The 12,846-nt window shown below is 40.6% G+C and overlaps 2 non-coding genes across 2 annotated transcripts; one reads left to right on the forward strand and one right to left on the reverse strand.

Moving 5' to 3' along the window:
• Positions 1-6,112: 6,112 nt before the first annotated feature.
• On the reverse strand, positions 6,113-6,184 carry TRNAH-GUG (transfer RNA histidine(anticodon GUG)). The gene has a single exon. It is a non-coding gene; the product is annotated as a tRNA-His (tRNA).
• Positions 6,185-6,888: 704 nt separating this feature from the next.
• On the forward strand, positions 6,889-6,962 carry TRNAN-AUU (transfer RNA asparagine (anticodon AUU)). Its single transcript has one exon. It is a non-coding gene; the product is annotated as a tRNA-Asn (tRNA).
• Positions 6,963-12,846: the final 5,884 nt, after the last annotated feature.

Below are 12,846 nucleotides of genomic sequence, written 5' to 3' on the forward strand. Positions count from 1 at the left end.
ATCATAATAAATTCACAGACACCCCAAAACACACCACCAGATGCAATCCTGCCCACCAGAAAGACAAGATCCAGCCTGATCCACCAGAACACAGGCACCAGTCCCCTCCACCAGGAAGCCTACACAACCCACTGAACAATCCTTACCCACTGGGTGCAGACACCAAAAACAATGGGAACTATGAACCCACAGCTTGCGAAAGGGAGACCCCAAACATGGTAATTTAAGCAAAATGAGAAGACAAAGAAATACACAGCAGATGAAGGAGCAAGGTAAAAACCCACCAGACCAAACAAATGAAGAGGAAATATGCAGTCTACCTGAAAAAGAATTCAGAGTAATGATAGTAAAGATGATCCAAAATCTTGGAAGTAGAATGGAGAAAATACAAGAAAGGTTTAACAAGGACCTAGAACTAAAGAGCAAACAAACAATGATTAACAACACAATAAATGAAATTAAAAATTCTCTAGAAGGAATCAATAGCAGAATAACTGAGGCAGAAGAACGGATAAGTGACCTGGAAGATAAAATAGTGGAAATAACTGCTGTAGAGGAGAATAAAGAAAAAAGAATAAAAAGAATTGAGGACAGTCTCAGAGACCACTGGGACAACATTAAACACACCAACATTCGAATTATAGGGGTCCCAGAAGAAGTAGAGAAAAAGAAAGGGACTGAGAAAATATTTGAAGAGATTAGAGTTGAAAACTTCCCTAATATGGGAAAGGAAATAGTCAATCAAGTCCAGGAAGCAGAGAGAGTCCCATACAGGATAAATCCAAGGAGAAACACTCCAAGACACATATTAATCAAACTATCAAAAATTAAATACAGGGCTTCCCTGGTGGCGCAGTGGTTGAAAGTCTGCCTGCTGATGCAGGGGACATGGGTTCATGCCCCGGTCCGGGAAGATCCCACATGCTGCGGAGCAGCTGGGCCCGTGAGCCATGGCCACTGAGCCTGTGCATCCGGAGCCTCTGCTCCGCAACAGAGAGGCCACAACAGTGAGAGGCCCATGTACTGCAAAACAAACAAACAAACAAACAAACAAAATTAAATACAAAGAAAAAAATATTAAAAGCAGCAAGGGAAAAACAACAAATAACATACAAGGGAATCTCCATAAGGTTAACAGCTGATCTTTCAGCAGAAGTTCTGCAAGCCAGTAGGGAGTGGAAAGACTTATTTAAAGTGATGAAAGGGAAAAACCTACAACCAAGATTACTCTACCCAGCAAGGATCTCATTCATATTCGAAGGAGAAATTAAAACCTTTACAGACAAGTAAAAACTAAGAGAATTCAGCACCACCAAACCAGCTTTACAACAAATGTTAAAGAAACTTCTCCAGGAAGGAAACACAAGAGAAGGAAATGACCTACAAAAACAAACCCAAAACAATTAAGAAAATGGTAATAGGAACATACATATCGATAACCACCTTAAATGTAAATGGATTCAATGTTCCAACCAAAAGACAACTGGCTGAATGGATACAAAGACAAGACCCATATATATGCTGTCTACAAGAGACCCACTTCAGACCTAGGGACACATACAGACTGAAAGTGATGGGATGGAAAAAGATATTCCATGCAAATGGAAATCAAAAGAAAACTGCAGTAGCAATTCTCATATCAGACAAAATAGACTTTAAAATAAAGACTATTACAAGAGACAAAGAAGGACACTACATAATGATCAAGGAATCGATCCAAGAAGAAGATATAACAATTGTAAATATTTATGCACCCAAAATAGGAGCACGTCAATACATAAGGCAAATGCTAACAGCCATAAAAGAGGAAATCGACAGTAACACAATAATAGCAGGGGACTTTAACACCCCACTTTCACCAATGGACAGATCATCCAAAATGAAAATAAATAAGGAAACACAAGCTTTAAATGATACATTAAACAAGATGGACTTAATTGATATTTATAGGACATTCCATCCAAAAACAACAGAATACACTTTCTTCTCAAGTGCTCATGGAACATTCCCCAGGATGGACCATATCTTGGGTCACAAATCAAGCCTTGGTAAATTTAACAAAATTGAACTCTTATCAAGTGTATTTTCTGACCACAACACTATGAGACTAGGTATCAATTACGGGAAATAATCTGTAAAAAATACAAACACATGGAGGCTAAACAATACACTACTAAATAACCAAAGATAACTAAAGAAATCAAAGAGGAAATAAAAAATACCTAGAAACAAATGACAATGAAAACACGAAGACCCAAAACCTATGGGATGCAGCAAAAGCAGTTCTAAGACAGAAATTTATAGCAATACAATCCTACTTCAAGAAACAAGGAACTTCTCAAATAAACAACCTAAACTTACACCTAAAGAAATTAGACAAAGAAAACAAACAAACCCCCCCACCAAAGTTGGCAGAAGGAAAGAAATCATAAAGATCAGTTCAGAAATAAATGAAAAAGAAATGAAGGAAACAATAGCAAAGATCAATAAAACTTAAAGCTGGTTCTTTGAGAAGATACACAAAATTGACAAACCATTAGCCAGATTCATCAAGAAAGAAACGGAGAAGACTCAAATCCACAGATTTTGAAATGAAAAAGAAGTAACAACTGACTCTGCAGAAATACAAAGGACCATGAGAGAGTACTACAAGCAACTATATGCCAAGAAAATGGACAACCTGGAAGAAATGGACAAATTCTTAGAAAAGCACAACCTTCCGAGACTGAACCAGGAAGAAATATAAAATATAAACAGACCAATCACAAGCACTGAAATTGAAACTGTGATTAAAAATTTTCTAAAAAACAAAAGCCCAGGACCAGATGGCTTCACAGGCGAATTCTATCAAACATTTAGAGAAGAGCTAACACCTATCCTTCTCAAACTCTTCCAACATATAGCAGAGGGAGGAACACTCCCAAACTCATTCTATGAGGCCACCATCACCCTGATACCAAAACTAGACAAAGATGTCACAAAGAAAGAAAACTACAGGCCAATATCACTGATGAACATAGATGCAAAAATCCTCAAAAACATACTAGCAAACAGAATTCAACAGCACACCATACACCATGATCAAGTGGGGTTTATCCCAGGAATGCAAGGATTCTTCAATATACACAAATCAATCAGTGCGATAAACCATATTAACAAATTGAAGGAGAAAAACCATCTCAATAGATGCAGAAAAAGCTTTCAACAAAATTCAACACCCATTTATGATAAAAACCCTCCAGAAAGTATGCATAGAGGGAACTTACCTCAACATAATAAAGGCCATATATGACAAATCCACAGCCAACATCGTTCTCAATGGTGAAAAACTGAAACCATTTTCACTAAGATCAGGAACAAGACAAGATTGCCCACTCTTACCACTATTATTCAACATAGTTTTGGAAGTTTTAGCCACAGCAATCAGAGAAGAAAAAGAAATAAAAGGAATCCAAATCGGAAAGGAAGAAGCAAAGCTGTCACTGTTTGCAGATGACACAATACTATACATAGAGAATCCTAAAGATGCTACCAGAAAACTACTAGAGCTAATCAATGAATTTGGCAAAGTAGCAGGATACAAAATTAAGGCACAGAAATCTCTTGCATTCCTATATACTAATGATGAAAAATCTGAAAGAGAAATTAGGGAAACACTCCCATTTACCATCGCAACAAAAAGAATAAAATACCTAGGAATAAACCCAGCTAAGGAGACAAAAGACCTGCATGCAGGAAACTATAAGACACTGATGAAAGAAATTAAAGATGATACAAACAGATGGAGAGGTATACCATGTTCTTGGATTGGAAGAATCAATATTGTGAAAATGACTATATTACCCAAAACAATCTACAGATTCAGTGCAATCCCTATCAAACTACCAATGGCATTTTTTACAGAACTAGAACAAAAAACTTCACAGTTTGTATAGAAACACAAAAGACCCAAAATAGCCAAATCAATCTTGAGAAAGAAAAATGGAGCTGGAGGAATCAGGCTCCCTGACTTCAAACTATACTACAAAGCTACAGTAATCAAGACAGTATGGTACTGGCACAAAAACAGAAAGATAGATCAATGGAACAGGATAGAAATCCCAAAGATAACCCACGCATATATGGTCACCTTATCTTTTATAAAGGAGACAAGAATATACAATGGAGAAAAGACAGCCTCTTCAATAAGTGGTGCTGGGAAAACTGGACAGCTACATGTAAAAGTATGAAATTAGAACACTCCCTAACACCATACACAAAAATAAACTCAAAATGGATTAAAGACCTAAATGTAAGGCCAGATACTCTTAAAGTCTTAGAGGAAAACATAGGCAGAACACTCATGACATAAATCACAGCAAGATCATTTTTGACCCACCTCCTAGAGAAATGGAAATAAAAACAAAAATAAACAAATGGGAACTAATGAAACTTAAAAGCTTTTGCATAGCAAAGGAAGCCATAAACAAGACGAAAAGACAACCCTCAGCATGGGAGAAAATATTTGCAAATGAAGCAACTGACAAAGGATTAATCTCCAAAATTTACAAGCCGCTCATGCAGCTCAATATCAGAAAAACAAACAACCCAATCCAAAAGTGGGCAGAAGACCTAAATAGACATTTCTCCAAAGAAGATATATAGATTGCCAGCAAACACATGAAAGAATGCTCAACATCATTAATCATCAGAGAAATGCAAAAAAAACTACAGTGAAGTATCACCTCACACTGGTCAGAATGGCCATCATCAAAAAATCTACAAACAGGGCTTCCCTGGTGGCGCAGTGCTTGAGAGTCCGCCTGCCGATGCAGGAGATGCGGGTTCGTGCCCCGTTTCGGGAGGATCCCACATGCCGCGGAGCGGCTGGGCCCGTGAGCCATGGCCACTGAGCCTGCGCGTCCGGAGCCTGTGCTCCGCAAATGGGAGAGGCCACAACAGTGAGAGGCCCGCATAACGCAAGGAAAAAAAAAAAAAAAAATCTACAAACAGTAAATGCTGGAGTGGGTGTGGAGAAAAGGGAACCCTCTTGCACTGTTCATGGTAATGTAAATTGATACAGCCACTATGGAGAACAGTATGGAGGTTCCTTAAAAATCTAAAAATAGAACTACCATATGACCCAGCAATCCCACTACTGAGCATATACTCTGAGAAAACCATAATTCAAAAAGAGTCATCTACTGCAATGTTCATTGCAGCTCTATTTACAATAGCCAGGACATGGAAGCAACCTAAGGGTCCATGAACAGATGAACGGTTAAGGAAGATGTGGCACATATATACAATGGAATATTATTCAGCCATAAAAAGAAACAAAATTTAGTTATTTGTAGTGAGGTGGATAGACCTAGAGACTGTCACACAGAGTGAGGTAAGTCAGAAAAAGAAAAACCAATGCCATATGCTAACACATATATGTGGAATCTAGAAAGAAAAAAAAAAGGTTTTGAAGAACCTAGGAGCAGGACTGGAGTAAAGACATAGACGTAGAGAATGGACTTGAGGATACAGGGAGGGAGAAGGGGAAGTTGGGACGAAGGGAGAGAGTGGCATGGACATATATACACTACCAAATGTAAAATAGATAGCTATAGGGAAGCAGCCGCATGGCACAGGGAGATCAGCTTGGTGCTTTGTGTCCTCCTAAAGGTGTGGGGTAGAGAGGGTGGGAGGGAGAGGCAAGAGGGAGGAGATATGGGGTTATATGTGTATGCACAGCTGATTCACTTTGTTACACAGCAGAAACTAACACACCATTGTAAAGCAATTATACTCCAATAAAGATTTTTAAAAAATAATAAAATCTGTTTCTTTTTGTGTAAAAAAGCCTCACTGCTGTTTGAAATATTTCAACAAAAGAAAGAAAGAAAGAAAGAAAAAATCCCTATATGACTATACCATTTCCTTCGTCGAAGCCACACACAAGTTTCATTTAGAGCTTGAACCTTATCTTTAGGTATTTTCTCTTAAATGGTGAGACGTGGTTTAAGTGCAGAGCGCTTCAGCCTAGTGCACTGTTGGGTTTACCTCCGTTCTCCTGACTTTACTCCGTTTGGTGACTAAAGAGTTGTTCTGGTAACAGATACAACGCAAAAGAAAAGGGGAACATTGCCGTGACTCGGATTCGAACCGAGGTTGCTGCGGCCACAACGCAGAGTACTAACCACTATACGATCACGGCGCGCTACTGAGCCGGCGGCGAGACTGATTTTTACGCTACTACTTTTAATATAAATCGATTCCAATTATTTAGCTATTCTGTCGTTGAAAACTGCAAGTATTCGTGAGTTTCCCTCACGTCTTCCCTCCGTTATGCCCTTAGCATTCTGATGCATTTCTCATCTCCCCTGCGTCCAGTCGGTGCCTCAGATCAGGTCTCCTGGGAAGTATCTTTGCTTTGTCCTTGCCTCCCTTGCTTCATTCCCTTCTCCTTACATTTCCTCTTTTGACCAACCCTCCCCACCGCCTCCTTCCGGCTCCCGGCCCACCTACCTTGGCTGAGCTGAGGGAGGGCAGCGCCAGTGGCTCAGACTGTCGGGTGAAGGCGGAGCAAAGAACCGAAAGACCCGTTATGAGCCCATGGGGCATTCAGCTTCCCTTGAGTCCCACTCGGCTCAAGCCCGGGGTGTCGCGGCCCCGGACGAGTCCGGGGCGCTGGCATCTGCGGCGGGTGTGGAGCAAGGCGCGGCGGGGACGCTTGGCTGCCTTTCTGCCTTCGGAATCGCCCAACGCACGGCTTTCCCACGAGTTTCTCTGGTTTTCCGAGGCTTTGGAATCAGTACAACTGTCCTGCGAAAGGCGGGTGGCTCCGCCTAAAGTGGAAGGCGTGCTTGCTTTCTGTGGGATGAGGTGGGGAAGCAGGGAGAGGGAAGGTAAGGCTCAGGTGTCTCTGTGGCGCAATCGGTGAGCGCATTCGGTTATTAATCGAAAGGTTGGTGGTTCGAGCCCGCTCACAGATGCCCGTCTCTAGCTTTTTTTAGGATGTAATTAAAGGGTTTGCAGTTATTTCTGTCTTGCACATCCTTTCACATAAACGTGAAGCTAGGCCTCTATCACCCTCCTTTTCACCTATGTCTTGTCCATAACAAGAGAACCTAAGCCGAGATCATCACTGATCCTCACAGAAGAGCTCTGAAGGAAACAGGTAGGTCACTTTGTCATCTCATCGTTACCCTCTGGGTTCCTTTTAACAGTGAAGTTTCGTCCCTTGTTTGTACTAGTATTTATTGAGCCCTTTACATTTAACTTTGAAATTAATTTGCTTATATGCTTTTATTATTACGAACAATACTGCAGTCACCATTCTTGTACACATGCCTATGGTTAGAGTGCCTGAAGCACAATTGTTTTATGAGATATACACGGTTTTTTGTAAATGGTTCCATTCTCTCCCCTTTGTTGGCTTATTAGCTATAACTCTTTATTTTGTTATTTCAGCGACTGCTTTAGGCTTTAGAGCAGACATCTGTAACTTACCACAGCCTGCCTTCAAGTGATGTCTTCACTTTTCTCCCCTGCTTGCCTTTATGCTATTGTTGTCATGCATTTTACTTTGAGTATGTTATAAACCCCACAACCCAAGGTTATTACTTTTCTTTAAACAGTACCATGTTTTTAAAGAGATTTAAATAATAAGGGGGAAAAGGTTATATATTTTTCACGCGGATACCATTTCTGTTGTCCTTCATCCCTTTGTGCATATGGAGATTTCCCTCTGATGTGAGTTTCTTTCTTCCTGGAGGACTACTTTAACCTTTCCTGTGGTTTAGGTTGCTGGTGATGAAGTCTTTCAGCAATTGTATGTCTGTAAATATCGTTATTCACCTTTACTGTTGAAAGACTTTTTTGAGGATAGGAGCCATAGAATTCCACGTTGACTTTTTTCTCTCAGTTCTTTAAAGATGTTGCTCCACTGTCCTTTTCACTTGCTGCAGTGCTTCTGATGAGAAATCTGACATTATATTTATTTTCTGTATGTAGCATGTGTTATCCCTCTGGCTGCTTTTGAGACTTTTTTCCCAACTGATTTGAGCAATTTAATTATTATGTGACTAGGTGTGGTCTTCTTCATATATTTATTGTGCTTGAGGATCATTTGACTCCTTGGATCAGTGGTTTATAATCTTAATTGTGGCTGGAAAATTTTCTGTCATTGCTTCTAAGAAATGCGTCTGATACAAAGCAAATCTGATACATGGTAGCAGCAGGTCCTGAGGAGGATCAGCAGACCCATGTAAGGCAACTATTCAGATGTTATAGGGAGACCTTCGAGCTTCTTCAGGTGAGTGGAGGGAACCTCCTTCATGTAACCTCCTCAAACAAGGGAGGAAGGGCTGCTTCTCAGATAACCTGAGGCTCGGGGCAATTGAGGGTTTCAAGAGCCCCACCTTCTTCAGAATCAATCCATAAGACCCCATCCCAATGATACCAGTCCTTCTTAATAAATTCCCTGACTTTAACATAAGAGATTCTGTGATGTTGAAAATTCAATTTAGGTTTAGTCTGCAGAGCTCGGGCCTACAGTGATATTACTAGACAAGGTTTTAAGGTTGTTTTGTTTTGTTTTGTTTTAAATATGGTTATAGAATCTTTCAGGTCCCTAACCTAAATCTTGAGCTAGGAACTTAGAACCTTGAGCTCATCATTTTGTTTCCCCAATTCCTCCAGTTTACATGTAAGTAACCAACCCATTATACTCATATCTTCACTAAAATGTTCTATGGCAGCAACTATTTGACCACTCTAATCCTTACTTTCTATGAGAATCTAAATACAGGTGTCTGCAGATGATGATTTGGGAAAATGTTTTGCTACTGCGTGCCATGAGCTGAAAGTGTTCTCTGACATCAGGGTCATTAATAATTTCACATCTAATCGGATCCAAGATCCAATTCCAATTAATATGGAGCCACTCCACTTATTATCACTCAATTCTAACCAAAGGTGTCACTACAACAATGCTAAACATAGAACAATGGCACCACACAAAGATGACTAGGAACTTCAGCATACTGGGTTTCTGCTACCATGACACTTTCTTGTGCCCACGCACACAAACTCAAACACACATCTTACTCCCTCCTCCCAAATATTAAATCAGGCATTTGTACTACCTAGGTTTTCAACAAAACAAGGCAAGGCTTGAACCACCTTGGAGGCCTCAGTTTTCTGTCCCACTTGCCTCACCATCCTTCTACTTCCTCTCATTAGATGTTCATTTATTCCTGCCCTCCTGCAGCATGTCCTTCTTCAAGCCCCTGGCCCTCTCTCTCAGGAACAGGAGGTAAATGGAGAATTATGATATTGTTGACATTACTACAGTCTTGTTCCCTGGATAGACATCAACTCAAAGAAGAGCATTTGTCCATCCCAGGGTATTTTGTAGAAAAAAAGCTTAGAAAACTTAACACTTGAATATTTGCTTTTCCTACAAAGAGAAATTTGAAGTGACACTGCTGTAAGCTGTGAAGTTAGCTCTGGGTATTAAGCTAACATGGAAGCCTTTGCATTCACCATGGGGCTGAGGAGAAATGGCAGTCAAAACTGGTTGGAAGGAGGCTTCTGAATCCATAAGACATATCACTTCCACCAAAGAGAAGTAATGTTTCCACTTCTCAGTTTGTAGATGGAATTTACAGAAGCTTTCATTCTGAGGGAGGTAAGGAACAAGTTATGGGAGGGCAGCTGACTGTCAGTCTAGCCTTGAAATCATTTAACTAACAGGTGTTCTCATGAGCCCCAAAATGTGTTCCATGACATGACTTCCTCAGTCGTGTCTCCAATGTCTGAAGCCTCCCCAGGCTCCCAAAGCTAGAGAAGTTTGAAAGAGGAGAGAATGAAAGAGACACAAGCCTAGGTTCTTGTAAGCACATTCTAGAGTATGGTACAAAGACTTCAGAGTCACCAGTCCCTTGGGCTATCAACTAAGTGGGTTTGGTGGCATAAACCTACTTGGAATCAAAGCTTCCTTTTGAATCTTTTCAGGTAGATTCCCTACATGATTGAGTTTTGCTGCCATTTCAGCAGTTATCTCATCCTCTTTGCCCTTATCATTTAAATCAGATAACAAAAAGCCCTAATTAGTAGAGTATTGGTGGACATAATAGAAATATTTTCATCTAAGCTCTGGAAGTTAAAGGTAAAATTTGCCCTCAGAGTAGTTTTCTTATGTTGCCAGCATTTGGTTCTTTGTAACTGTGCATCCTTGGAAGGCAGGCTTGGTGTGCTCCAAACTTGTTTCCAGCTCTTGCTTAGTTCAGTGAGCTTAGATCTATCTCTAGAGTTCCGTTGGAGTCCAAGGATGCAGCATGTCTCTTATATTTCTTGTATTTCAAACATGACCTTTCTGAAAAGAGCACATTGTCTTTAAAAAAAAAAAAAAAAAAGGTGATTCTACCCAGTTTTTGAGTGAACATTCTTCACGTTGAGGCAACCTCTCCACTGTAGTGCCCCACTCCTTCCTGAATTCAGTGCTGCCTGCTGTGTCCAAATTTAGGGCATGTGATGTCCAAAATTCAACTGCATTCTACACCAGGAGCAACATCTCCATGAGAGCTCAGCACTCCATAGGCTCTTGCTTTGGGGCTGTATTGCCTTTCCCTGGAAGAAAGGGCCCAGGATTTTCACATCCTGGATTCAGAATCCCACATCCCAGTCAGGACTCCTGATTTGAGAACAGAACACCAACTGAAAGTTTTCACCGCTTGGACCTTGGAGCTCCTGGAAGCTGCAGGAGCTAGGGGACATGCACAGATCAGAGGCATGAGACAGCTCCTTGCAAGCCAGGAACTGTGGGACTCCTCCCCTCCCCCACCTTTTCCTTTCTCTTCATTACATTGCTCTGCCAGGTCATTCCTCTCAAACTCCAGTGCCTCTTTCTTGCCTTTCTCTCAGAAATAGGAGCTCTCTCTGGCTCTTGTCACTTTGTTCTATTTGATCAAATTTCAAGTTTAATACTTTAACCAGGCCTTCATGTTTTAAACAGTTCCCTAGCCAAGGCTGAAGGTCTCAGGGCATTTGGCTGCTTTAAAATGGTGAATATCTGTTCCAAGCCAGCCCTTGATTACATGTTTGAATTGGACAGAAGACCAGCCATGAAGCCTAGTGTCAATTATTCACATCACTGGGCCACCACCTAGTGCAGGGCCAAGCCAAGGTCCAGGAAACACAGACTACCATGTTGACTCTACTTTCTCTTCTTTCAACTTTAGATTCTTTGTTTTGATGTAGATAATGATGTTTTCTAAGGGAGCAATTGCGTTTCTATCTTCCCAATACCTGTGTCATCTAGTTCCCTGTCTTAAATTTACTTTCATATGTGTGTATTTGTTTATTTATGCTGACCTACAGGTCATCAGGTGAGATATTTCACTCAGGATTAAGGAAAGCATAAAAGACAGAGAAGCTTCCTTAAGACAACTAAAGTTTGTTCCCTTGGTTGGTTCTTCTTACAGGAAAGTATCTCAGATGGAAAGCAGGCAGAAACTGCTTTTGTGAAAGACTTTCATGTACCCTTTTTCTCAAGGGTGTCTATGGAAGGACAAGGAAAAAAATCAAGGGTGTCCTTGGATTCCTCTGGGATCCTGGATATAGAAGCTTGGTTACTACCCTATGTTGGGGAGAGGCACAGATGAATATGAACCACAAATCAGGATACCTCAGACTGGAGCAAGGACCATTTAAGACCAAGCACCATTATTACCTGGGTTGTTAAAGCATGGATTCAGTAATTAAACGTTAAATAATCTAAATATATGAAAGTCACTTAACAGTTCCAGGGTGATTTAGAGTAGAACAATGTTGTGTACTGCCAGAAATTTGTCTTACTAATCTCCATATTCTCAAAAAGACATTCCCAAAACATTTTTTTAAAAATTTAATGAGGTTATCTTATTTTTTAAAAAACAGGCTAAGCACCATTATTACAAGGCAGCCACCTACCTGACAGCAGTGATACAGACAATTCTGGAAAGCTCTTGAGAATTATCCCCTACTTTTGATAATTTTCCACCTGCTTCCCTCATCCTCTCACCACAGAAAGATTTTTCACCTTTTCGTCGAGTCAGAACCTTTACAATGTTGGCAGGAATGTAAAATGGTGCAGCCACTATGGAAAACAGTATGGAAATTCTGCAGAAAAGTAAGAATAAGACTTGCCATATGATCCAGCTATTCCACTTCTAGGTATTTATCCAGAAAATACAAAACCAGTCATTGGAATAGATATATACACCCATACATACATCAAAGCATAATTTACAATAGCCAAGATATGGAAACAACCCAAGTGTCCATCAACAGGTGAATGTATAAAGAAGATGTGGCATACATACACAATGGAGTACTATGCAGCCTTAAAAAAGAAAGAAATCTTGCCATTTGCTACAACATGGATGGACTTCAGGGTATTATGCTAAGTGAAATAAGTCAGGTAAATAAAGACAAATACCGTGTGATTTTACCCATATGTGGAATTTTTTAAAAAATTAAATGAATGAAAAAACCATACAAAAAGAAACACATAGGTACAGAGAACAGAGTAATGGTTACCAGAGGGGAAGGAGGAGGAGAGAGGGGAAGTGAGTAAAGTAAATTGTTATAAACAAACAAACGAAAATCCTAGCAAGAGAGAGAGCCAGGCAAGAAGCAAGAGGGCAGCTGCACTTCCCTGAAGGGTCTCTCCCAAGGTAGGCGGTTCCACTGGGCAGTGGACTCAAGACTCCACAGCCCACCAAAGCAACCAAGCAGAGTCCACAGGGCAGCAGGTGCTGGGGGGAATACCAGCATAGACATGTTCCTCCTACAAGCTCAAGGCGTGGCTGGCCTGCACTATCAGGAAGAGCG

This window comes from Lipotes vexillifer, unplaced genomic scaffold, assembly GCF_000442215.2.
Source record: "Lipotes vexillifer unplaced genomic scaffold, Lipotes_vexillifer_v1.1 scaffold1034, whole genome shotgun sequence".
NCBI classification, from domain to species: Eukaryota; Metazoa; Chordata; class Mammalia; order Artiodactyla; family Lipotidae; genus Lipotes; species Lipotes vexillifer.